The following is a 27,067-nucleotide window of genomic DNA, read 5'->3' on the forward strand; positions in this document are numbered from 1 at the left end:
ATTTGGCTTATTTTCCAATCAGCTAGCTCATTTGGTCGTGGTGATAGTGTTTCCTGCTCCTAGTGAATATTTTTCAAGTATATGTTTTAGTTCTTAAACATAATAATCGGAGATGCTTTGTAATTTGGTGTGATAATTCCAATCTATGAAAGATTTACAGATTGGTTTCTGCTTTCTACGATTTCATTGTGTGCTTGGATATTTCTGAGCATAAATTCTATTTGAAACTTTACTTGAGGGAATTTGTAATTGCTCCTATCAGCTGCCAAAACAGTCAATCCACAGCCACTTTGCACTAAATTTATAGCATGAGGATTTTTTACTATGCAAGTGATGTGATATGGAGGTATATATCCACCCCAGGCCTGGTTTGTCATCACAGTTTCTCAGAAATAGGTTCTTCCCTCTGCTCAGCTCAGCACCAAACAATCCTCTGGGGCAAGGAACCTATGTCAGTTTACTCCTGGTTTACTCCTTTTTGACCCCAGTAGGGGACATCTCTTCTTAATCAATGGGCAGACCCAAGGCTTGGATTCTGTTCTGTGAGGCATGTTCCAGATCACCTGGTGCGGCAAATACCTTCAGGGCAGAGGCAGCTTCAGTGCTCAGGTTCCTCTCTGGGTTCACACTTTCACCTAGATAATTTCTGGTAATTCCTTCATTGTTTGTCAGCACTTTCAAGGAGTTTTTAAAATTATTACATATTTTATCCCACATCTTTATTGTTTCTAGCAAGTAGATTGGTCCAAATAGCCTACCGTAATTACCAGAAAGGGTTCTCCATTTTCAAGCTTCAAAAAGAGTTATTTATCTCTTATCTGCTCTCATCTTTTGTCTAGGTCTCTTTGTCTTTGTGTACTTAAGCTTGTTAAAAATTTCTTTACATTCATTTTATTATTATTATTTTTTATCCTCACCCAAGGACATTTTTTCATTGCTTTTTAGAAACAGATTTTTGCCCTGGCTGGTGTGGCTCAGTAGATTGCTGGCCTGCAACCCAAGAGGTCACTGGTTTGATTCCCACACTAGGGCACATGTCTGGGTTTCAGGCCAGATCACCAGTAGGGGGCACACGAGAGGCAACCACACATTGATGTTTCTCTCTCTCTTTCTCCCTCCCTTCCCCTCTCTCTAAAAATAATAAATAAAATCTTGTTTTTTAAGTATATTTTATTGATTATGTTATTAAAGTTGTCCTATTTTTTCTCCCCTTTATCTGCCTCCACGTGCACCCCCCCTTCCATCAGCATTCCCCTCCTTAGTTCATGTCAATGGGTCATACACATAAGTTCTTTGGCTTCTCCACTTCCTATACTATTTTTAACTTCCCCCGGTCTATTTTGTGCCTACCAATTATGCTTCTTATTCCCTGTACCTTTTCCTCCATTCTCCCCACTCCCCCTCCCTGCTGATAACACTCCATGTGATCTCCAGTGCTGTGATTATGTTCCTGTTCTAGTAGTTTGCTAAGTTTGTTTTTGTTTTTGTTGTTTTTAGGTTCAGTTGTTGAGAGTTGTGAGTTTGTTGTAATTTTACTGTTCACAGTTTTGATCTTCTTTTTCTTAGATAAGTACCTTTAACACTTCATGTAATAAGGGCTTGGTGATGATCAACTCCTTTAACTTTACCTTATCTGGGAAGCATTTTATCTGCCATTCCATTCTAAATGATACCTTTGCTGGGTAGAGCAATCTTGGATGTAGGTTCTTCCCTTTCATGACTTTGAATACTTCTTTCCAGCCCCTTTTTGCCTATAAGGTTTCTTTTGAGAAATCAGCTGATAGCCTTATGGGAACTCCTTTGTAGGCAACACTCTCCATTTCTCTTGCTGCTTTTAAGATTCTCTCCTTATCTTTAATCTTGAGTAATTTAATTATGATGTGTCTTGGTGTGTTCCTTCTTGGACCCAACTTGTTTGGGACTCTCTGAGCTTCCTGGACTTCCTGGGAGTCTATTGTCGTCTCCATATTTGGGGAAGTTTCCCTTCATTATTTGTTCAAATAAGTTTTCTATTTCTTGCTCTTCCTCTTCTCCTTCTGGCACCCCTATATTTGGATATTGGAACATTTGAAGCTGTCCCCGAGGTTCTCAATCCTCTCCTCATTTTTTTGAATTCTTGTTTCTTCATTCTGTTCTGGTTGAATATTTATTTCTTCCTTTTGTTTGAAGTTGTTGATTTGAGTCCCAGTTTCCTTCCCTTTACTGTTGGTTTGCTGTATATTTTGCTTCATTTCACTTTGTATAGCCTTCACTTCTTCCTTAGTTTCTCATCTGTCAGTCATTTCTGTGAGCATCCTGATTATCAGAGTTTTGAACTCCACATCTAATAGGTTGCCTGTCTCTGCGTTGCTTAGTTTTTTCTGAGCCATATTTCTTTGTTTTGGTGCAACTGTTATGCTGTAAGGGGAAGAGCCTTAGGTGTTCACCAGGGTGGAGCAAGCTGCTTGCTGCATTCTTAGTACTGTATGTGGGGGAGGGGTCAAAGAGGGAACAATGATGCTCGCTCGGCTCTCACCCCACTTTCTGTCACTTCCCCTGTTACCCACAAGAAATCGGGCCCTTTTGGCCCTGATTCCCAAGTGGGTGGGTTTGTGTACATCCTAAGACCCTGTGGGTCTCTCCAACGAACTCTCCTGTGAGGCCGTGAGTTCCCTCCACCCCTGCCACTGCAACCCCCGCAGATTTTTACAGCCAGAGGTTTTGAGACTTTAGTTTCCCTGTGCTGAAACCTTTGGTTGTGCAGTCTGTCTCACTCCCCAGTTGTTCCTTCCAGCTTATCTGCTCACAAATGTGCAACTGCCTGGTCTGCCCGCCACCACCTCACCTGTACAGTCTGCTGACTTGCCAATGTCCTCTCCACTCAGCTGCCTGTCTCCACACTCCTACCAGTCTGGGTGAATGTTTCTTCTTTAGGTCCTTGGTTGTCAGATTTCTATACAATTTGACTTTATGGCAGTGATGGTTGTTTTTTGTTTTTAAATTTGTTATTGTCCTTCCTTGGCTGTGCAAGGAAGCAAAGCATGTCTACCTACGTCTCCATCTTGGCCGGAAGTCCAATAAAATATTTTTTAAAAGATTTTATTTATTTATTTTTAGACAGAGCGGAAGGGAGGGAGAAAGGGAGAGAAATGTCAATGTGAAAGAGAAACATAAACTGTTTGCCCCTTGCATGCACACTGATGGGGGATCGAACCTGCAATCCAAGAATGTGTACCCATGAAGAATCGAACCAATAACCCTTTGCTTTGTGAGATGGCACCCAACCAACTGAGCCACACTGGTCAGGGCTTCATTGCTTTTTAGAAAGAGAGGGAGAGAGAGAAACACCAGTGCCAGAGAGAAGCATTGACTGGTTACCTCCCATACTGCACACCGGGACCTGGGATCCAACCTACAACCTAGGTATGTACCCTGACTAGGAATCAAACCTGCAACCTTTTTGCTATGGGATGACACTCCAACCAACTGAACCCTACCAGCCAGGGCTTTACTCTCACTTTAAAGGAATTTCAGGAAAAGTCAGAGGTAAGTGTCTATTAATGCCTTTGTTATACCATTTTCATAAATAAAAATGTGATTATAAGAATAAAAATCTAGAGGCTACACAGGATGATTCTCTCTGGTCCTGTTCCCTGATAACTAATTTCTAACTTGGGGTAAATAGTTGTTTCATAAGATGAGTCCTTTACCAGATACCTTTCCCTCCTTTCTCTTTAGCATCCTTGGTCTTCATTGCTGCACTGACTGTTTACACTGTGGCAGCCACTGCAGCCAACACCCCTTCTCCCAAGATTTTGGGGAGTAAATATTGCCTCAGTGCTTTCGATTGAAAAGATTTCCTAAGTGATTCTGATATGAACCCACATTGTTCATTAGAGAATCACTGGGGTAACTCTTCACTCTTACAAAAGTACCATTGGTTTTTTAAATAGTTGGTCTTGTATCCTGACTTCTTGACCGTAAGTTACCAAACCCTGTTATGTGCTCTGGTCATATCTGTATTTCTCTCATTGAAACACTCCATTTGTAAATATTGATATACCTAAGACCCTCAAGCCTGCTCCACCTCCAGCCTTTTCTGCCTCAACTGATCCAACTTCTCCTTCAGTTGTTTGGGTCAAAAACCTTAGAGTGATTCTTAACTCTTGTCTTTAAATCATAGCCAATTTCTAATCTTCTGAGAAATCCTGTAAGCTCTACCTTCAAAATATATCCCGAATCTGCTCATTTTTCACCACTCCCATCCCTACCACTCCTGTACAAACTACCATCTCCTACACACTGTGGCATGCATTATTGCAATAACCTAGCAGGCTTCCCTACTTCTACCCTTGCCCCCTGCACACACTTTCCATTGGTTTTCAACACAGCAGCCAGCATGGTTATTTTAAAATATAAGGCAGATGATATCACTCTTCTGCTCAAAGCTCTGCAATGGCTGCCTATTTCAGAGTAACAACCAAGCATTCACAGCCACACACGTCTCCCTACACTCATTTCTAGTACTCTTCCCTCATACACAATGCTCCAGCCTCACCCTTCTTCTTGCTGTTCTTCAGTAACATCAGTCAGCTGTTCTCTCTGCCTGGAATGCTCTGCCCATAGGGAGCTCAGTGGCTAACCATCTTGCCTCCTTCAGTTCTATGTTCTGATCTTACTTTCTCACTGGTGCCTCACATGGTTGCCTACTTAATGATGTATCCTGCTCCCTCTTAACTTGCTCTACTCCCCCCTCCATGCTTTCCTCCACCCCATTGTGAGCAGTACTCTAACCTCACTAGTATCCATGCTATAATCTTTTCTAGAAGCCAGCCTCCAGCCTTTGTCACCAACCGGAGGCTCAAGGCTGCCTCTACAGCCACTAGTCCTACAGACAACACCGGCACCAAGGAATAACAGCGGGTCAACACAGGTTACTATGCCGTTCACTCAGCTTTTCTTAATATAGATTCAATCCAAATCTATAATAACCCAATAACAATAATAATCATTCAGAAACAATCAGCAATAACATCACACTAGTGAATTGAGGGCTAATGAACCCAAGTCCCAAGAGCCCAGATTAGGTCAAGGTTTGGGAGGCAGCTGGTCAGCATCTTGCAAGACAGAGTCTACAACAGCTTCAGAATCAGCTAGAACAGGGTTGATTGGAGCAATGGAGCTTCTTTCTGCCATCTTAGGCCCTCTCTGCTGTCTCAGCTGTCTGTTCAAAGGCCTTTGTTTTCATACTCTTGTATGATGCAATGTTGCATCAGCCTTTGATTAACGGCGTTGTTTTGTGCCACCTCATAAGCACATGTTGATTATGTTGCTCTACTGTGCATGCTCTGAGAGGGTTGTTACCCTTTAGATAAGCACATGTTTCCTACCATGTTGTACTGCATATACTTGAGGGGGTTGCACCATCCCTCTAAGTCACTGCTCTACTGTGCATGCTCTAAACATGGCTTCTTAGTTGACAGGAGTGACGTCATCTTAATTCAGCCCTGCTCTCCACACCCCCATATCTTTGTCCCATCTTCTAACATATTACATAACACATTTTCTCCTCTTGTTAGAATACAAGCTTCCAAGAAGGCAGGAATCTTTGTTCACTGAGCCCAAGCACTTAGAACCGTGTGGCACATAGTAGCCGCTCAATGAATGTTAAATTTAAATATTGAATGGCTGTATTCCTTGCATAACTATCAAGAAAGTATAACTAAACATATCAGGAGGTGGGACCTAGGGATTTTTGGACTCCCACTATCTTCACCCACACCTAGGAGAACGATTAGTTTGAACCGGAAACACCGATTTTCCAGCCACCAAAGTCTTTTCTCTGCTCAGCTCATCAAAAATGTGTGTCCCGCCCTCGCCCTGTTCAACCTGGACAAGGTCGCCTTTTCTCTCTGCGCCAGGCACTCCAGTGATTGTACTTGACTCATCCAGCCAACCAAGCAAAATCTCCGTCCTTTTTCCCCCTAAAGGACTTCGCTTTCCGTCCGGTTGCACCAAGAGATGCGGAATGCAGCAAATTTAGGAAGAGGACGTTAAGCTAGGCTCGTTGCCTAGGTCACCGCACAACCTTTTTAGAGGCCGAAAGGAAGTTGGACGAGGTAGGGAAGCGGATACCGCACCCCTTACGTCGCGACCTGGGATTGGCTCGCAACTGTCAGTCTACGCCCCCAAGCCAGCCACAATCCGTTGGCTGCCCCCCGCCAGGTTCAGAGAAAGGACCGGCGTCCTTCTGCCTAGGAAGAGGACTTCAAAGTCAGACACCTGAGCCCTGCCCCGAGTAATCGCCCGGCCGGGCGGCCGGGCGCAGGGAGAGATGCCTCTGAGCCTAGGAATCCCTTCGATCACAGGTTCCCCGGTTATTCATGCAGACTGCGGTGCGCCTCTGGAGGTCTGAATCCAGGTCCAGTAAATTCCGAAAAACCTCAACCCAGGGCTTGCACTCCTCTAATTCCGTTCAAAAATGGATTGGACTCAATAGATGATTTCCAAGAAGCTTGCCCTATCTGACAGGCCCTATTCTTCATGGAAGTCTCTGGGCTTCTCTGGGCTTTGGCCTCCTCCTAATCAAGTGTAAATGATTAGGAATCAGGAAGCCCAGAACCAGCCCTGGCTCTGGAACTCACTTGTGTGGCCTTGGGCAAATCACATCCTATTTTTAGGCTTTGTTCTTCATCTCAATGTGAAGGTACTGGACTAGATGTCCTCTAAGGTTCCTTCTTGTTCTCCCTAACTATGAAACAGCCTTGATAACATGTGTAAAGGCTTTATAAATGTATAACATGTTATGCAAATTGCAAGCAATTCACATTTTTATCTTCTCATCTTCCTTCACTTTCTGTACCCAGAAATTTGAGGAATGTCAGGAAAAGTTTAGAAGGGCACGTAAAAATAAAATAGAGACTATCAACAGATACCACATACCGGAAAGGCTAATTGCCTGCAACTCAGAAGATGATGCTGGAGAAGAAAGTGGACTAATCCTCTATCCTTTTTTTTTTTTTTTTTTTTAAGATTTTATTTATTTATTTTTAGAGACAGGGGAAGGGAAGGAGAAACAGAGGGAAAGAAACATCAATGTGTGGTTGCCTCTCACATGCCCCCTACTGGGTACCTGGCCTGTGCCCCAGGCCTGTGCCCTGACTGAGAATCGAACCAGTGACCATTTGGTTTGCAGGCCAGCACTCAATCCACTGAGCCACACCAGCCAGGGCTGGGGTTTTAATTTTTATATGTTTTGTTTACAACCATATCTTTGGTGCCTAGAAGAGCCCACAGTAAGTACTCATATGTACGGAAGAAGGAAGGAAGGAAGGAAGGAAGGAAGGAAGGAAGGAAGGAAGGAAGGAAGGAAGGAAGGAGGGAAGGAAGGAAGGAAGGAAAGAAGGAAGGAAAGATACTTTGTAGCACATTAGTAATAAATAGGGAAAGTCTTAAAAGAATATTTTGTAAACTTGACAGATTCATAGCTAGGAGGCAAGGGAGATAAAGAGGACTTTTTTTCCCTCTTTATCATATGGACCCATCGAAAGAAAAAATCTGGAATACAAGGACAGAGAAGCCCAGAATGACATCTTGGCTGTGAGGGACTAGGGTTAGATGGACCCAAAACTCGTAAGTCAACAGTTTCTTTGAGTGGACCATTCCATACAGAGACACAGAGAGAGGAGGAATGCCAGACACCTTCCTGATGGCCAAGGCTGATTTCTGATCCAAGCTCTAGTCCTCAATATAACTTTTGCAAAATTGCATAATATTTTAAAGCTTCACTTCCTTCTTCTGCACAGCAGGATGGTACCTTCATACGTAAGGATTCAGCGAGATAAAATATAAAAGCCCCTGTTGTGGTGGTGTGGGTGTTTAGTTCACTGCTGCTTTCCCTCTGTGCCCTTTCTTTGGGAAGCTACTTTTTCCTCTTGTGACTTCCTCCTATGAACACAGGCTTGTTATTCAAGAGTTTGAAGTTAGTGTTGGTTTGGTTTTTAAAAATCTGACATTTTCTCCTTGGACTTTTATAATTCATTGGTTATGAAGAATATATATATTTCCTTAGGTAGAAAGTTAAAGAAGGATGTAAGAAAAAATGAGCAAAAAGGCACGGAGGGTTGGCATTTGCTTTAGTTTTACTACTTGGCACATAACCTAAACCCAAATTAGCTGAGAGCAGAGTCTCTGGTTCTCCCCAACATCCCTCTTCAGCCTTAGATGTCCAGAAGGAAAATAGTACTAAACACTGGGGCCCTGGAATCACTTCACATAGATTTGAACTCCTGGTTCGGCCTGTTACTATTGGCCTTAGGCAAGCTACTCAGGCACTGGACCTCAGCCTTCTCATCTGCAAAGAGGAGATACGATACACATATTGACTCCAGGACAGCGGTGAGGCCAGATGGTGGCCATGGATATGAAGCCTTTGGCAGTGCTTGGCTCTGAGAGTGCCTCACTACATGTGAACTACTGTTATTCTAGAACTTGGAACTCAGAATCAGAATCAGAATCAGGTTGGGTTTAAGCTCACAAGGTCACATGGAGACAGCTGGATCCTGAACAGAGCCTTCAGGTCAAGATGGCTGTGAAATGCTCCCCACTTTTAGGACCGAGTAAGACCTCTGGGGCTGCCCCTCCCTCTGCACTGCTAAGGCTTGGGGGACAGGAGGGGTGGATGATGCTTCCAGCTGTGGGACGGCATGGAAACTCCACATGTATTGCTTGTCTGAGGCACCTCCTTATAGCACCTATTTTTTCAGACATTACCGAATGTCAGCTATGTGCCAGGCACTGTGCTAGTTTGCTCTAGTTTGCAAAGATGACAAATTTGGAGGCCCACTCTCAAAGATCTTAAAATCTAACTAGGAGGATAAGATGGGACTGTGCTATTTACCAAGTTGATAATTATTTATTGGTCACCTACCATGTATAAGACATTGATTGATTCAGACACAGGCACAGAAATCCAAAGAGAGATGGTGGTGGCTTGGTCATACCCGTCTAATCCAGTGCCTGACCTCCAGAAATGCTGATGAGATGGATGGATGGAGTTGGCTGGATGGCTGGTTGTCAGGGAACATTTCAGAGTAGAGCTAGCCATGGACTTTGTTGTACAGAATTTACTCTGTGAAGATTATGCAAAGATACAGTCCTCAGGTTAATTTGAGGCCATCAGGCAATTAATCTAGCCATATGTAAGGGTTGCTATAGGGCCTGAGTGGAAAATTCAAATGGCTATGGACTCCATAAAGAAAAAGCAAGTAAGTCAAGGAGGCTGGGAGTTTGTTTACTCTCTGTTGTCTTTACACATGCATCCCTCTTGGTCTACTTTCCATTTGTACACTTTTTAAATTTCCTTTTTTGTTTGTTTGTTTGTTTGTTTAAAGATTTTACTTATTTTTAGAAGCGAAGGGAGAGAGAAACATCAATGTGTGGTTGCCTCTCGCATGCCCCCTACTGGGGACCTGGCCCGCAACCCAGGCACTTGCCCTGACTGGGTCCTTTCTTTTTTTTAACCTCATCCAGGGACATTCTTATTGACTTTAGAGAGAGGGGAGGGGAGAGAGGGAGAGAAACATTGATGTGAGAGAGAAACATGGATTGGTTGCCTCTCGTACACGCCCCAACCGGGGACCTAACCCAAAACCTAGGCATGTGCCCTAACCGGGAATGAAATCTGTGAACTTTCAGCTTAAGGGTCAACGCTCCAACCAACTGAGCCACACTGGCCAGGGCCATTGTGACTTTTGACAGAGATACTGATACCAAAAGCGTATTTCTCTATTTTATGAAAAACATCAGTGCAAGCACAACAGCTAATCCTCAGGCTTAGGGACAAGGATTACCTGGGAGTGGGAGAGACTAAAAGTGAGCTGGGGGATACAGCCCTACATAAGAGAGCAGCCACTTCTCAGTTTAAACCAGTGTCTGAATGCAATGATGTTTCAAAAGAAGCTGGAAACATGGGCTTTTTAAATGAAACCTCCCAATTTTAAAATAAATATCAACTCAAATTTTAAGAAGATACTTTGTGGACCAGTTGAGACACAATTTTCAATTGTAGTGACCAGTCTAGTCTGTACCCTCTACTTAGGGAACCAAGAGAAATCAGGTTAAAAAGATAGGCTAAACAAATTTCAAATGGCCTTAAATGCCTTGCTAAAAAGTTGTCACTTGAACTTACAGTTTTAAAGACTATATATGGTTTATTGAACAAGGGAGTGGCTAGATGTAGTTGAGTGGCATATGAAATAAAGGGGGAGGCAGGACTCTAGCTTCTGCAATAACACAGGTTTGTGACAAAGAGGTTGAAAGACGGTGGCAGTTAAGACTAGAAAAGATGGGTTGGGCCAAAAAAGATGAGGACTGAAAACATGGTAAGGAGAAGATGAGAGACTTGAAAAGGAGGGCAAGAGAAAAGACAACCGAGGTTCCAACTTGACTGAGAATGAACCACCTCTCTTGCCAGAAAGGCCAGGCAGGTCACTGTTAGGCCTGCTGAGTTTTGAGGAGTTAGCCTGATGGTCGAACCATCACTCCAACACGGAAGAGGTCTGACCTGCACAGTTGCAGTCCTGGCTCTGCTCCTGACTGCGGGCGTCTCGATGAGCCCGGTTATAAACTGGATTTTATAAACAAGTAGCCTATAAAATAGAGATGATGCCACTGACTCCTCAAGGCGGTTGTGGGGAATAAGGAAGAGGCGGCCCGGCCAGCACTAGGAAGAAGAGTGAATGCTTTCTTTCCCGGAGCTCTGGAAGGCTCGAGGTCTTAGGGAGGGGCCGGCAGAGGATCACTTTCGGCAAGGGACCACACTGCCGGTCCTTCCCGGAGAATCGCCCTCCGCCACGTGCCTCCCTGATCGGTCAGGCGGGTAGAGGACCAGCATGCACTGCAGCCCCCAAGTTCAGGGACGCCCCTCTCCCCCATTCCCGACACACTCCTGGTCTGCGCGGGCCGGCCCGCCCCTCCCCAGTGCAGAGGCCTCCCTTTCTGGAACTCAGGAGGGTAGGGATGCCTTTACGGAGGACCCTGCCCCTCCCCCTGCACCCTGCACAGGACGGGGATCCTTCGCGCGGAGGCCCGTGCCGGGTAGAGCGCCGCGAGCCGATCACATTCCCGGAGCCCTCACACACGCCGGAAGTGCATTTGCCTCCCGCCCACAACAGCGCCTCTCTAGGAGCCGGGGGTGCTGGCGTCTCAGTGGGAATAACCCCTTCGGACCCAGTTGGGTAAATCTATAGCTGGAGGAATTCGTTCATTTTTCTCCCTGAGCCGGGCTGAGTTGTCTTGGGTTGACACTGAGGGACTTTTTGATGAGTGAGTGTTGCGCCTGTATCTCTTCGGCAGAGACGTACCGCCTGGGTTTCGGTCCCAGCTCCGCTGAGATGCTGAGCAACTTCACGAAGGTTGTTTAGCGTCTCAGAGCCTCGGCTCTCCTATCTGTAAAATAACCGTATCAGCCTCAAAGGCTTGCTGTACTCAATGAATCAATACATGTAAAGCACTTAGAATAGTGCCCCATAATAAGTGCTTAGTAAATGCTAGTTATTATTTTTACTGTTACCTTTTTAAAAAGGACTGCTGGTAGAGGGTCAGTATTGTGATATGAAAACAAGGAACTTGATAGAAACGATAGTAAGCACTGTTATTATTGAGGGCCTTCATTGTGCTAGGTTCCTTACATACCTTATCTCTATTTCCTTAGGGCAGTTCTGTGAAGAGAGTATTGTTATCCCCATTTTATGAAGAAACAGGTTAATAACTGAGAGCATGTCAGTGTCTGATTAGAACACAAAGGCCCTCTTATTCCAGGGTGCATGCCTTTTCCTCTCCTCCACAACACATCTCTGATTTTGGACATTTTTCTGAGAATTCATAACTAAAGCTTCAAAACCCATGATGATGTCACAGGCATGGCTGTCTGATTAGTCCAGAGCTGAGGAGGCTGTGCAAATTCACCTAATTCCTACAAAAGAATAAAAATCAACAATGAATAATGCTGCCCCAGAATGAACACCATCCTTGCTTAAAGAAAAGGATCTTGTGAGCTAGTTGCAGACATACAAAGAGACAAAGGCACCGAGTATATGTTTTAAGGATAAAATAAAGCTACATTTTCATGTGCAAAAACTATTACCATCCAGCCCAACCTTTCACACAACCTGTGGAAACCTCGGAGGCCAGTCTGGCCGGCCATTTCTTACTGATTCCATCCTCAGGGTTCCTCTGGGCAGTTTCCACATCGCTCCAGCATTTAGTACTAAAGATCTTTAGTTTAGAACATGACCAGGCAGAGCAGTCCAGGAGAGTGTGGGCATGGGAGCATGAGAAAAAGAAGGGGCAATCAGAGATGAGGAACTGGAGTTGGTGGGCATGGACTTTCTCATCTCCATGCCCTTGGCCACACTGCTCCCTCTACCTGATTTAAGTTCTGAGAGAGCAGGACGTTGTCCATCTTGTCGTTTCTGCACAAGACCAAGAAAGGCAGGCTTTCCCAGGATCACTCCACCAGTTAGTGATTTAGTCAGGACTGTTGGGTCAGAAAGAGTCACTGAGTCTCTTGTAACGTACCCAAGAGCAGGAAGAAGAGTGTGGTGCCACCCCAGTTCGAAGACCACACACTCTTTCTCCAGCATGGAAATAATGCCTGTACAACATAGGGTAGGTGTTTTCTAATAAGATTCGTTTTACATTTTTCTTTTTCACTTCTTTTTATATTTTGAAAAAAATTCAAATGGTATAAACAGAGAAAAGTGAAAAGCAAGCAGCCCCTATCATCACCTCCTGAGGTGAACACTGTTGCCAATTTCTTGTGGAGCTTTCTAGAAATAATCTATGCATGTGCATCACCTTTTAGAAAAACACGAGATGATAGCACACTCTAGTTACTTGCTTTCCCTTTTGCTTTTTTTCTTGTAACAACATATTTTAGAGAATGTTTCATGTCAGGTTGTACATATCTGCTTTGTTTATTTTCACAGCTGTTGAGTATTCCATCATATGACAATGGCGTGATTTTTTTTTCTTTTCAATCCTCACCCGAGGACATGTTCACTGATTTGAGAGAGAGAGAGTAACATCGATTGGTTGACCCTCCCTTCCTGCGTGCACCCCAACCCACGGTCCAACCCGCAACTCTCTTGGTGTACGGCACAATGCACCAACCAGCTGAGCCGCTGGCCAGGGCACTATGCCATACTTTATTTACTGAACTCCCCTACTGGTGGACATGTAGGTTATTTTCAGGCTTTTGCTGCCAATGCAATCACCGTGCACATGTCTTTGAGTGCCTGTGCCACCGTGCCTGTAGGATCTAGAAGCGGACTTGCTGAGTCAAAGGATGTGGGCATTTTGAATTCTGACCAGTGTAGCCAAATTTTCCTTCCTCCAAAGAGGCAGTGCAGATGTATATACTCTTACTAATCATGTTTGAGAGTGCCTATTTCTCCATGTAGTATATATCCAACTCTTTATATTCGATAACCTTAGATTAAAAATATTTCATGGTTGTTTTTATTTACATTATGAGATTTGTTTTGTAACAAACACTGGTAGGATGAAATTGAAATCTAACATTGGAAGTGTGTAATTTTTAAAGAGTTTTTATTTATTTTCAGAGAGGAAGGGAGGGAGAAAAAGAGGGAGAGAAGCATCAATGTGTGGTTGCCTCCCGTGTACCCCGCACTGGGGACCTGGCCCACAACCCAGGCATGTGCCCTGACTGGGAATCAAACCAGTGACCCCTTGGTTTGCAGGTCAATGCTCAATCCACAGAGCCACAACAGCCAGAGTGGAGGTGTATAATTTTAAGAAAGCATTGTGCTTCTTTGAATTAGTTCACATCTCCTGATCTGACATGGACACATAAAATAAGAAAATTTGCCAATTAGCTCTCCAAGCCACCTGACTCTTTGAAGAAGAAACACAGAAGACTGGAGATAGACAAGGGACATTCCAGTTTTCGGGGGGGGGGGGAGAAAAGAAAAGAAAAGTGGGGAAAGATATTAATAATACAAACTGAAGGGGACTTACAGGAAAACTTTCTCCCAAGCCTTACATGAATTATGTAACAAATATTTGCTTGGGCCTCTAGAAATTTCAACAAATCTGTAACCCACTCTCAGCAATTGTATAAGCAGAGCTTTGTATCATATGTTTTGTGTACCAGCCCTGGATTCATGTTATCACTTTCCTCCTATTTTCCTTTTACCAGTATATTTTTTTTATCTTGTTAATGATACTTTACTCCCTCAGCTACTATCAGTAATAATAGCCAACAGTCAGTGGCTGTGAGTCTTACTAGATGCCAAGCACCTGTTGTAGAATATGTGGCCCTATAAATGCCTCAAGCCCTTTTTGAAACCAAGCAAGGTACAAATAAAGAAATAAACAAACACAACTGCCAAACTCCCTCGTCTCCTTTCTGTTACCCACCTGCAGGTGTCTTTTTGATATCTGAGGCCATATATATTGAAGAAAGACTCCACATCTTTGAATAGTTCTCCTTATGAATCTGTATTTGAAAACAAACAAACCTACAAAACAGTACAAGAATCTCTTTGCAGTCAGAAGCCGTTAGTCAAGTGATAACAACCTTATAAAACTTAACCCCTAAGTCCCCAGTAAAGAAAGTGTTGATCACTAGGAGTCCACAAAGAGCCATGGTACCAGACGATGCTTGTGTCCTTTACACAGTGTAAATAAGAACAGGATTCGACAGTGACTGAGTGCTTGCTCATGCTAGACCCTTGTCTAAGCTATTTTGCATTGATATGTTTAATTCTCACATCCGCCATGTGTAGTGGGAAATACTTTATTTTTATTTTTTGGTTCTTTATTTTTTATGTATTTATTTTTAATTGAATTTATTGGGGGTGACATTGGTTAATAAATTATATAGGTTTCAGGTGTACAATTCTCTAATACATCATCTGTATATTGTATTGTGTGTTCACCACCCCAAGTAGGAAATATTTTCTACAGTTATAAGGTTACGATGTTCATAGACCAAGGAACCTAGATCGAGTTTAGATGGATTTCAGCAAGACATGTACTAAAATCTCTACTCTCATCCTTTAGATAAGATGAACAGTTATCAGTTGCATACCTGCATTTAGAGTCACAAGTAATTACAAGATTATGCACCACCAAAGCCCGAGAAATGCTCACAGATTTGACCCAATATTCCTATTTCTGGGACTGTATTCTAAGAAAACAATCAAGCCCTGACCAGTGTGGCTTAGTTGGTTGGGTGTCTCATCTCACAAAGCAAAACGTCACTGGTTTGATTCCTGGTTAGGACACATGCCTGGACTTCAGGTTTGGTCCCCAGTCAGGGCTCATACAAGAGGCAGCTGATCAATGTTTCGCTCGCACATCGATGTTTTTCTCCCTCTCTTTCTCTCCCTTTTCCCCCTCTCTAAAAAATATAATAATAATAATAATAATAATAATAATAATAATAATAAATTTTTTAAAAATAAAAAAGAAATCGATCAAATTTGGGAGACATATATGAGGTCTTTCCAGAAGATATTCAGCCGTGTAATATGAAAAAGAGACATTTATCGAAGAAGATACAAGATGCAAGAAACATTGTACATAGAACAATGATGCCTCAGCCTCCTTCAAAGTAAACACTTGGGGACCTTGCACACTCTCCCAATTGCCATCAGCTACCCTGTCATATTTTCCTGAGTCTCTTTGATGGTCTGCACTCTCTTCCCTTTCAGAGATGATCTTAGTTTTGAGAAAATCCAGAAGTTGTAGGACACCAAATCTGGATTGTAGGGGGCTGAGTCACATGGGTGATTTGCTGTTTCTCACACACACACACAAACTCTGCACAAGATGTGATACAAGAGCCGGTGCACTGTCATGATGAAGCTGCCAATCACCAGTTGCTCGTAGCTAGAGCCTTCTGAATCATTCAGATAGTTTCTGCAGAAAGAATGTTAAAGCTTAATGCAAAATCTGATGCAGATTCATTGCTCTACTCTCTGTCATTTGGAATGTGATGTCTACCCAGTACACATGCTCGCTCAATGGCATCTACCACCCCCACTGACTAGTACAGTGAAGTCATCATTGTTCTGCGCATTCCAGTCCACTTTCCTTGGCTGCCAGGTTACATGGAAGTCATGCAAACTGTTCTTGTTATATTAACAATGGCTGGACTTTTTCTGGACAGACCTCATTGGATCCTCAGAGATTTTCATCAAAGTTTTATGTATAAGAGCAAAATATGGTGGCTGTTAAATATTTAACAACAGGGAAATGACTCAGCAAAATATGGTATATGTGGAAATTGTGTATACAGCCATTAAAATTATGCCCGTGAAGACAATGAAGGAGCAAAAACTTACAACTATGCTTTTTCAAAAGCTTAGAGAAACAACCAATGAATGCATAAGCAACAAATCGATGTTTCTCTCCCTCTCTGTCTATAAATCCAATTTTTAAAAATTATAAAAGTTTAGAAAAAATATACAAAGGAAATACAACAAAATGCAAAAATTGTTGAACTAGGGGCAGGTGAAAAAGGAGTTAATTTTTTATCATATTTTCTTTTGTATGGTTATATTACTTTTCTAGTACAAAAAAAGAAAAAAGGAAAAAAAAAAACCCAGATGTATTTAGGCCAAAAAGAAAGCTGAAGTTAAATAATGGGAAAAGCAGGGGAAGAAGCAATCAAAACTGATGGTCAGTGTGTGCACATACTTCTTTTAATCTTTACACTCTTCTAAAATGTTTTCCCCGTTTTCCAGATGAGCAAATGGAAACTTAGAGAAGGTCTAGTAATTAGAACAAGGTCTCATAGCCAGAATGTGGTGGAAACAAGAACTGTGACAAAGTCTTATTTGTTTTCAAGGTCATAGCCTTCTCTATACCAGGTTTCCCAAAATATAGAGAAGGGCTCAGAAAGGTGCCCCTCAGGGCAGGCAAATACGGGAAGACCCCCTCCTCTGGGCAGAAGCAACCCCTGCATCACAGCTTTTGGCCTAAGGATTAAGCCTCGGTTGAAATGCAGCCATATCTGTCCCCATAGCCAGCACCTTTGTGCAGGATGTGAACTATACTAGTGCTCACACAGCGCGCACATAAGGCACAGGTCGTGCCCAGGTGATCTTAGGTGGTCTCTGCCAGCGTGCTGACAGAGCCCCATGAGGAGTGTTTCTGGTTCTCCTTTCAGGCCAATTGATTCTACCCAGGAGAAAGTTTCGGGTTGGTGCTAAGCCTTGAACACCTCCCACCTTTCTATCTCTGTCACTCTCTCTCCTTCTCACACATACACACAGGACAAGCCCCTTAGACCCAGAGCCTCGCTTTAAAAAAAAAAAAAAAAATTCATTTATTGATTTTAGAAAGAGAAAGAGAGAGAGAGGGAGAGAGAGAAACATTGGCTTGTTCCACTTATTTATGCATTCATTGGGTGATTTAATATCAATTGTAGTTTTTAATGGTAATATTCACATAACATTCATAATTTCAACATTTTAAAAATATTTATTTATTTTTAGAGAAAGGTGAAGGGAGGGACAAAGAGAGGGAGAGAAATGTCAATGCACAAGAGAAACATTGGACAGTTGTCTTTTGCACACCCCCAACCAGGGACCTGGCTCACAACCCAGGCATGTGCCCTGACTGGGAATTGAACTGGTGGCCTTTCAGTTCACAGGCTGGCACTCAATCCACTGAGCCACACCAGACAGGGCTCAACATTTTTAAAGTATACAATTCAGTGACATCTAGTACAATTACAATGATGTGCAAACCATCACCACTATCTAGTTCCAAAATATTTCATCACACGAAAGGAAATCTTGTGCCCCTCAGCAGTCACTCCCTAACCCTCCCTCCCCCTAGCCCCTAGCCACCATTTATCTGCTCTCTGTCTTTATAGATTCGTCTATTCTGGATACTTCATATAAACAGAATCATAAAATATGCAGCTTTTTGTATCTTGTTTCTTTCACTTAGTATGTTTTCAAGGCTCATCCATGTTTTAGCATGTATCAGTGCTTTATTCCTTTTTATGGATGAATTGTATGGACACAAACTGCATTCATAAATTGATGGACTTTTGGGTTGTCTCCACTTTTTGGCTATTAAGAATAGTGCTACCATGAGCATTTGTGTACAGGTTTTAGTGTGAACATTTGTTTTTATTTCTCTCGGTTATATACCTGGAATTGCTGGGTTTATGGTAATTCTATTTTTAACTTTTGAGGAATTGCTAAATTGTTTTCCACAGCGGCAATTCCATTTTATATTCCCACCAGCAATGTAAAATGTCCTAATTTCTACACATCCTAACCAACATTGGTTATTTTTAGGTTTAAAAGAATTATTATTATAGGCCCTGGCTGGGTAGCTCATTTGATTAGAGCATCGTCCTGATACACCAAGGTTGTGGGTTTGATCCCTGGTCAGGACACATACAAGAATCAACCAATGAATGCATAAATAGGTGGAACAACAATTTGATGTTTCTCTGTCTCTCTCTCTAAAAAAATTAATAAATAAAAATGTTTAATTATTATTTAAGCATCCTAGTGGGTGTGAAATGGCATCTCATTGTGGTTTTAATTTGCATTTCCCTAATGACTAATAATGATGAACATCTTTTCAGGTGCTTTTTGGCCATTTGTATATCTTCCTTGGAGAAGTGTATATTCCAGTTCTTTGCCCACTTTTAAGTGACTTATTTGTCTTTACTGTTGAATTGTAACAGTCCTTTTTTTATTTTTAAATGATGGGTTTGGGGGTGGGGGAAAGTAATTGATTGATTGATTAATTAGAGGGGAAAGGGGAGAGAGAGAGGGAGAGAAACATCCATGTGAGAGAGAAACATTGATAGGCTGCTTCTCACACGCACCCTGACTGGTAACCAAACCCACAACCCAGGCACCTGCCCTGACTGGGAATCGAACCCACGATCTTTCGGCCCAAGGGACAATGCTCCTAACAACTGCACCACACCGGCCAGGACTGTAGCAGTTCTTTATATACTCTGAATGCAAGTCTCTTATAAGATATATGGTTTACTAATGTTTTCTCCCATTCTGTGGGTTGTCTTTACTTTCTTGATAGTTTCCTTTGATGTACAAATTTTTTTAATTTTGATTAAGTCCAATTTACCTGTATTTTTCTTCTGTTGCTTGTACTTTTGGTATCATATTTAAGAAACCATTGCCAAATCCAACGTCATGAAGATTTACCCCTATGTTTTCTTCTAAAAGTTTTTATAGTTTTAGGTACTAAATTTAGGTCTCTGAACAATTTTGAGGTAACTTACCATCGTATTTATTTTTTATATTTACAATTTATAACAAGCAGTTTTCTATTTATTGACACTGAGTTTTTTCTCAGCTATGTTTCCTTCAGTTAAGAAAAATGAGTCAAATTGAAGAAAAATATCAAATAACAGTACAGAGGGTACCAGGGATGGCAAAGATGAGTAAAACTTAGGAATCCCTGCAGTGAGACAATGACCCAGGCAGTCACCCAGGAGACACTGTAGTCTGAGAAGGAACCAGGCAGGATTTAGCTAGATTTTGAGGAAGGGAAGCCCTAGACCTGGAGTCAGAAAACCAAAGACCCCTAGATCCCAAGACCTCACAGTTGTTCTGTGACAAGGAACATGGTACCTGACCTGTCTGAAGTCTGTTTCTTTATGGGTAAAAAAATATGATAATTCTTGCCTCTCGGAGGTGTCAGGAGAAACAAATGCCTTCATGTGCATGAAAGTATAAATTGTAAAATGCTTAACCAATACGAGTTAATATCAGGGCCTAAACTCTCATAGACTGGAGTATGAACCGGACCCTGAAGACAGACAAGACTTGCCTAAGTAGAAAGGAGAAGGGGAAGTGTCCTAGAGGAGATGGACGGAGCCACAGCTTGGTGAAAGCCCCAAAAGCAGGACAGTCTCTACCGTGTTGGGGAAGGGCTGGGATGGAGCCCTTGGTGCTGCGTGCGAGTGGGGATTACCTAGGAGAGCACTGTGTAGAGAGGCAGAAAGGCTGGTTTCAGATGCAGCAGGCCCTATAAGAGTTTGGACTTCTCTGTTGGACAAACACAGTTCTAGGTTCCTTGGGATATGCCAATGGTGGAATCAGATTTCAAATGTTTTAAGAGATTACTAATTTTTAAAAGTATTTTAATGTGGATGACAACATAACATTTTCCTCCATCTATCCTCAGTCTTCTTCCATGCTTAAACGACAGTAGAGCATTTGTTCCTAGAGATGATGGGGACTCCTTCAGAAGGTTAGTCCCTATTTCACCTTTGGTAAGAAATCAGTTGAATTTGACTTAAAATGACTCAGATCAGTACAAACCTGAAAAGAAAATCAAATGTTGTTTTAATCTTATAATATCCTTGCTAACTTTATAACTAAATAGCTATCTCATTGTTTTCTCATTTAACTGGAAATCATCAAACAGAACAAAAGTTTGCAAAGTTAAGTCTCTCTGTCCCTTCAGATCCTCAGTCTCACTCCCCAGAAGGATTTATGTATCCTCCCCCAAATAATCAAATATATATAAGTTATTCATACAGTGTCAGACCCTAATGGGGGTGAGAACATTTGATCAGACCCTGCCGTTTTGCAGATAAAGAAACCAAAGCCTAGAAAGCTTAGTGACTTAAAGTTATTTCAGATCACACCATGATGCAAATATGTGGTTACAATAGTATACTTTTATTTTATTTATATTTAATAAATATACACTTAATATATACATTTATTATACTTACCCAGTTGTGCATGGTTTCTATAGCTTAATCAGTTACTTTAAAATATAAAAATTATGTTATTTTATAAATATAAAAACTTTGTAATTTCCAAATATTAAGAAAAAAATTAAAACCCTCTCTACTGATAGTGAGGACCAGGGGGGCAGTCTGACAGCGGTGCTCTCAGGAATGGGGCACCAGGTGGGTGGGAAGAAGTGGCAGGGGCTGGACTCAGGAAAGTCACTGCAGTAACTCAGGAATAAGAACCAGGGGGACACAGTGGCCTGGGGCAAGGGGACAAAAGAGGTCGGCAGAGTCAGCAGGGTCACAATAGGTCTGAGGATCTACTGGCTAAGGGGTTGTAGAGGAGGACACCCTCCCCCAAACCTTGGGGAGCTGGGTGACTAGGTATTGTGTAGGGAAATGAAGCTGGTGAATCTGGCATGACTTCAAATGGACAGTTGTGTTAAACAAATGAAGAGAAAGAATGAGGTCGCACGGAGAAGTGGGCAGCTTACAACAAAAGATTTTAGAATTGACCACATCGAGCAGGAGTTTCTTTTTTTAAAAGATTTTACTATTTATTTTTAGAGAGAGGGGATAGGAAAGAGAGAGAGGGAGAGAAACATCGATGTACGAGGACGTGAATTGATCAGTTGACTTTCACATGCCCCCAACTGGGGACCTGGCCCGAAACCCAGGCATGTGCCCTATCTGAGAACTGAACTGGCAGTCTTTCAGTCCAAGGGTCAGCACTCAGTGGTCAGTCCACTGAGCCACACTAGCCAGGGCAACATTGAGCATGAGATTTCTGAGGGAGAGAATGCAAAGGAAGGACTTGGTTCTGAACCTTAGAGAACATGGTAGTTCGGAGACACCAAAGAGGTAAGACTCAATCTGAGAAGCCTTGGGGAGCCACTCTAGGATTTTGAGCAGAGGAGTGACTGATCCTGGAATCCCACTGTCCAGAGGCAGAAGGGAATACCCAGGTCCTCGGATCTAGCTCTTGTCCGACCTTTGAGGACCATATTCCTGAAAAGAAGCCCCCCAATATACCTTGTGGGCATGGGCATCTCCAAGAAAGAAGGCTCCATCATTTCCTAGTGGCAGCATCTGACAGCCTCCCCTGCCTGTCATTAGATAAGCTGATCTGGTGAGATGGCTCATCAGATTCACCTCTTGATAGTTGTGAGTTTGTTATCTTGGCCTTTGCACCCTGCCCCGAAAGCGTCCCCATTTGCACAGTAGAGGATCAGAGCATCTGGTCGTGGCCCCAAGTCCTCCCAGTTTACTTGGGACAGTTTCCAGATTCCTGGCTCTCCTGCTTACTAGGCCAATGGCTGTGTGCTCTGACAAAGAAGAGGCCGACCCAGCTAGAGTTGATCAGCTCATAATTCTTTTGTCATGTCATTGAACCACCCTGTTCCTTGGGAACTAAGCCTTATGCTCTTTCTCTTTTTTTTAAATTATATTTTATTGATTATGCTATTACAGTTGTCCCATTTTTTCACCCCTTTATCCCCCTGCACCCAGTATCCCCATTCCCTCCTTCCCTCCAGCATTCCCACCCACTTAGTTCATGTCCATGGGCCATACATACAAGTTCTTTGGCTTCTCCATTTCCTGTATTAGTCTTAATCTCCCCCTGTCTATTTTGTACCTACCAATTATGCTTCTTATTCCCTGTACCTTTCCCCCCATTCTCCCCACTTCCCCTCCCCACTGATAACCCTCCATGTGATCTCCATTTCTGTGATTCTGTTCCTGTTCTAGTTGTTTGTTGTTTGTTTTTGTTTTTGTTTTTGTTTTTTTAGGTTCAGTTGTCAATAGTTGTGAGTTTGTTGTCATTTTACTGTTCACAGTTTTGATCTTCTTTTTCTTAGGTAAGTCCCGTTAACATTTCATATAATAAGGGCTTGATGATGATGAACTCCTTTAACTTTACCTCGTCTGGGAAGCACTTGACCTGCTCTTCCATTCTAAATGATAGCTTTGTTGGCTAGAGTAATCTAAGTCCTTGTCTTTCATGACTTTGAATGCTTCTTTTCAGACCCTTCTTGCCTATAATGTTTCTTTTGAGAAGGCAGCTGATAGCCTTATGGGAACTCCTTTGCAGGCAACACTCTCCATTTCTCTTGCTGCTTTTAAGATTCTCTCCTTATCTTTACTCTTGGGTAATTTAATTATGATGTATCTTGGTGTGTTCCTCCTTGGGCCCAACTTCTTTGGGACTCTCTGGGCTTCCTGGACTTCCTAGAAGTCTATTTCCTTCACCAGGTTGGGGAAATTCTCCTTCATTATTTTTTCAAATAAGTTTTCAATTTTTTGCTCTTTCTCTTCTCCTTCTTTCACCTGCCATGATTCGGATGTTGGAACATTTAAAGTTGTCCCAGAGGTTCTTAATCCTCTCCTCATTTTTTTGAATTCTTGTTTCTTCATTCTCTTCTGGTTGAATGTTTATTTCTTCCTTTTGTTTCAAATCGTTGATTTGAGTCCCAGTTTCCTTCCCTTCACTGTTGGTTCCCTGCATATTTTGCTTCATTTCACTTTGTATAGCTGTCACTTCTTCCTTTATTTTGCAACTGTACTCAATTATTTCTGTGAGCATCCTGATTATCAGAGTTTTGAACTCTGCATCTGATAGGCTGGCTATCTCTGTGTAGCTTAGTTCCTTTTCTGGAGTTTTGATCTGTTCTTTCATTTGGGCCATATTTCTTTGTCTCAGTGCACAAGTCTGGATGAGTGTTTCTTTTTTAACTCCTTGGTTGTCAGACTTTCATACAGTTTGATTTTCTGGAAGATCTGGGTTTTCTTTTTCTTAAAGATTTTATTTATTTATTTATTTTTAGAGGGAGGGGAAAGAAGGGAGAAAGAGTCAGAGAGACACACATGCCCCCAACTGGGGGCCCAGCCTACAACCCAGGCATGTGTCCTGACTGGGGATCAAACTGGCAATATTTTGGTTTGCAGGCTGGCACTCAATCCACTGAGCCACACCAGCCAATGGCTGTTTTTTGTTTTTAAATTAGTTGTCCTTTTGGTTGTGCGAGGAAGCAAAGTGCATCTACCTACGCCTCCATCTTGGCTGGAAGTCAAGGCTTATCCTCTTTCAAAAGAGGAAGCCAAATCTCCAGGAGGCAAAGTGAGCTGCCCAAGATCACAGTGGTGGTAAGGATGAAGCAGAGTTCGAACCAGGGTGCACCTGCAGGACCTCACTGCTCCTACAGCAGCCTGGGCCTCCGCACACCAGGGCCCCTATGAAGGGGGCCATATGGGAGGCTGGTGAGATGTGACCAAGAAGAGCACAGTGGTGGGCTTTACATGAAATACATGGTGGTGGTGGGGAGGGGTCATCCTCATCCTTCCAGGGGTTCCCCCGCCAGGAGAGTCTCCTTCATGACTGCTGTGCCAGCCGACTGTAGGCAACAAGACGAACAGCACACCACTGCCTATAGTCTAGTGCCCTTTGCCTCCTCAGAGCAGGACACACAAACTGTTCCTGGAGAGTACCTGGCCCAAATGGGAGTGCCCTGTCTTTCCAGACTCCTCTATCCAGCTCCAGGAGCAAGATGAGGGAGAGAATATTGGGGCTGAGGGGCTTACCCTGTAATCCCAGGCACACACCAACCAATCAGAGAATTGTGGCTAGGAACCTTGGAAGCTCTGGAGTCAGCATGCCTGGGTTTGAATCCAGCTCTGTCACTGGGAAGCTGTTTCAAATGGGTAACTTACTTTATTCTCAGGATTATAGTGATAGAATTGGTGTCACAAGTTGTGAAGTTTCCAGGAATTACTACAGTCATTTGCAACTTAACAGCCAGGGATACACTCTGAGAAAGGCATTGTTCGACCATTGTGGGAACATCATAGAGCGCACTTACACACGCCTACGTGGCATAGCCTTCTGCACACCACGGCTGCGTGGTGGAACCTACTGCTCCTGGGCTACAAGCCTGTAGAGCAAGTTATGGTATAAAACACGATTAAATCAGGCACAAGAAAAAATGATGCCATCAGGAGACATATGTATAAAGCTGCTGCCAGCCTAACACAGCGTACTGTTTTATAGCAAACTTGTTTTTATAAGAAGAAAGAGTACAACCTAAAATCATGATAAAAGTATAGTATAGTAAATACATAGACTTACAATATAGTCTTTTATTATCATTATTAAATGTTATGCACTGGACATAATTGTAGGCACTATACTTTTATATAACTGGCAGGCTTTGTTTATACCAGCATCACCACAAACATATTAGTAATGCATTGCACTATGACATTTTCATGGCAACCAGAATTTTTCAGCTCCATTATAATGTTAAGGGACCACCATCATACATGCAGTCTACCCTTGACTTAAACATTGTTTGGCGTCGCATGACTGTACATGTAAAGCCTTGGAACAGTGCCTGCTACATAGTGTAACTATGTCAGAAGACATCATTCTCATTTACTACTCTGTACCTAGGGGACACAGACCAAGGAGTGCAGAGTCAATACCTGTAGTTAAACAGGTGTTGGAGCACCAACAGTGAAAGACCATTCATATACTGAGACCACCTCTCGGCCTTACCCCGGGGCACAATAAGAGCGATAGAGACTGATAAATTGGAAAGCCAGTGCCCTCTGCAGAAGCTACAGCCCCACCAGTTGCCATGTGAAAGTGTGGGTCATGTTGCCACATCTTCAGATTTTCCAAACAATCTGGAAATGTGGCTTTTTACATGAAATGCACTGATTTTTAAATGTGGCGATTAATTCTGTTTAAAACAAAATAAAACTCTGTAGGCCAAATCAAACTCTTCTGTGAGCCTCCAAGGCACAGATTTCCTAAAGTCACCCTGTGCCATGGCCAGGTCAGGCTTTTACAGCCCTTGAAAGGCCAGGGAGACTAGTGAGGGCTGGACTGCCTCCAAGTCTCCCTGACCCCAAGTTGTCCTGCTGCTCACCTGTCTCTCAGGGTGAGGGGCGAGAGAGTGGGGATGTTGGTGAAGGAATGGGATTGTGCAGCAGAACCCATAGGTGGAGACTCTGTGCAAGTTTGCCTGGGGATTGCTCTGGTGACAGATGGGACAACACGTGAAGACAATGCATGACTTCATTCCATGCATTGAGCACCTACAAACTACATGCCAGTCACTCCAGTCCCTGTCTTAGGTGCTGTTCTAGGAGACAGCAGCGAGTACAGGAGGCCAAGGCCCTGCCCTGGCAGAGACAACATTAATGTGAGTGCGCTGGGGGGATGGGCAGAGACAAGTGATAAACACCTGGATATTCTGTCAGGGGTGACGAATGCTGTGAGAAACAGAGGAGGGTAAGGGGGACCAGGCGGGGCAAAGGCCCTGAATTGAGAGTGAGGTGTCAAAGGTGATGGAAGCCAGGATAAGAGGGAGAAATGCCCAGATGAGGAGGAGGGTAAGGGGGACAGCACTGGGACATGAGCAGAGCCTGACCCAGCCGGGCCGCCTTCTGCTGGTGGCCACACTCTCTGAATCCCAGATGTAGGCCCAGAGGAGCGGCATCCTCTTTAGCGATGCCTGACATGCATTTGTACCACTGGGTCCCTCACATCTCTGGACAGGTAGCCCTGGTCACGCTCTCCCATAAATCCCTTATGTCTATAATACACACAATTAAAATTCTTGAGGGTAGAAAGCCTGATTCTTGTTCAACTATGAGATCTTCCCATCTCTATGTTCCTCACAGTTCCCAGGAATAATAGGATTCAATATACAGATGTGTTAAATTGAAATAATGACATGGCCTTAAAGCACCTTACCTCATTTCTTACATGCTGGTTTCCTCTACTATAAAATGGGGATAATATGCTATCCTATTTCCATGGATTGTGGCGAGAAAATGAGAGAAAGGATATAAAAATCGGGACCCCAGATACCCTGGGCCTTGGGAGGCCACCAGTGTCCCCAGGTTTTTAAAGGTTTCTTTTGCTATGAGCTGAGTGCCCCCTGAGCTACTGGGAAAGCCTCTCGCACTCCTTGGTCAGGGAACTCCCACTGACTTCCCTCTTGCGGCAAGTTTTCTCCTCTGAGGGTAGCAAATGGGCCTCAGTTTCCTCCTCTGAGGGTGGCAAATGGCAGAAGAGGGGCCAGCACACACTTCCCAGTGAGGCTGGGGCCAAGAGCATGGGCTGCCACAGATTCCTCCTGAATGCGCCTGTCCCCTCAGCCCAAACTCCTGTTGCTATGACTTACTATTTCATTTAAGTCATTTTTAGTTTGTAGGATGTTCCCTCTCAAATCCGCCCTGCCAGCCCCTGCTCCCACCCCACAACCCAGGCATGGAAGGGGTGCATCTCTGGGTCTCAGTTCCAACAAA

At 43.2% G+C, this 27,067-nt stretch overlaps 1 protein-coding gene across 1 annotated transcript in view; it reads left to right on the plus strand.

Annotated features, from left to right (window-relative positions):
- BCL7C (BAF chromatin remodeling complex subunit BCL7C) overlaps positions 1 to 27,067 on the plus strand; it is a 289,889-nt gene that overhangs the window by 65,074 nt on the left and 197,748 nt on the right. The window lies entirely within an intron of this gene.

This window comes from Pteronotus mesoamericanus, unplaced genomic scaffold, assembly GCF_021234165.1.
Source record: "Pteronotus mesoamericanus isolate MK-2021 breed Mesoamerican mustached bat unplaced genomic scaffold, CSHL_Meso_final contig_72, whole genome shotgun sequence".
Classification (NCBI taxonomy): Eukaryota; Metazoa; Chordata; class Mammalia; order Chiroptera; family Mormoopidae; genus Pteronotus; species Pteronotus mesoamericanus.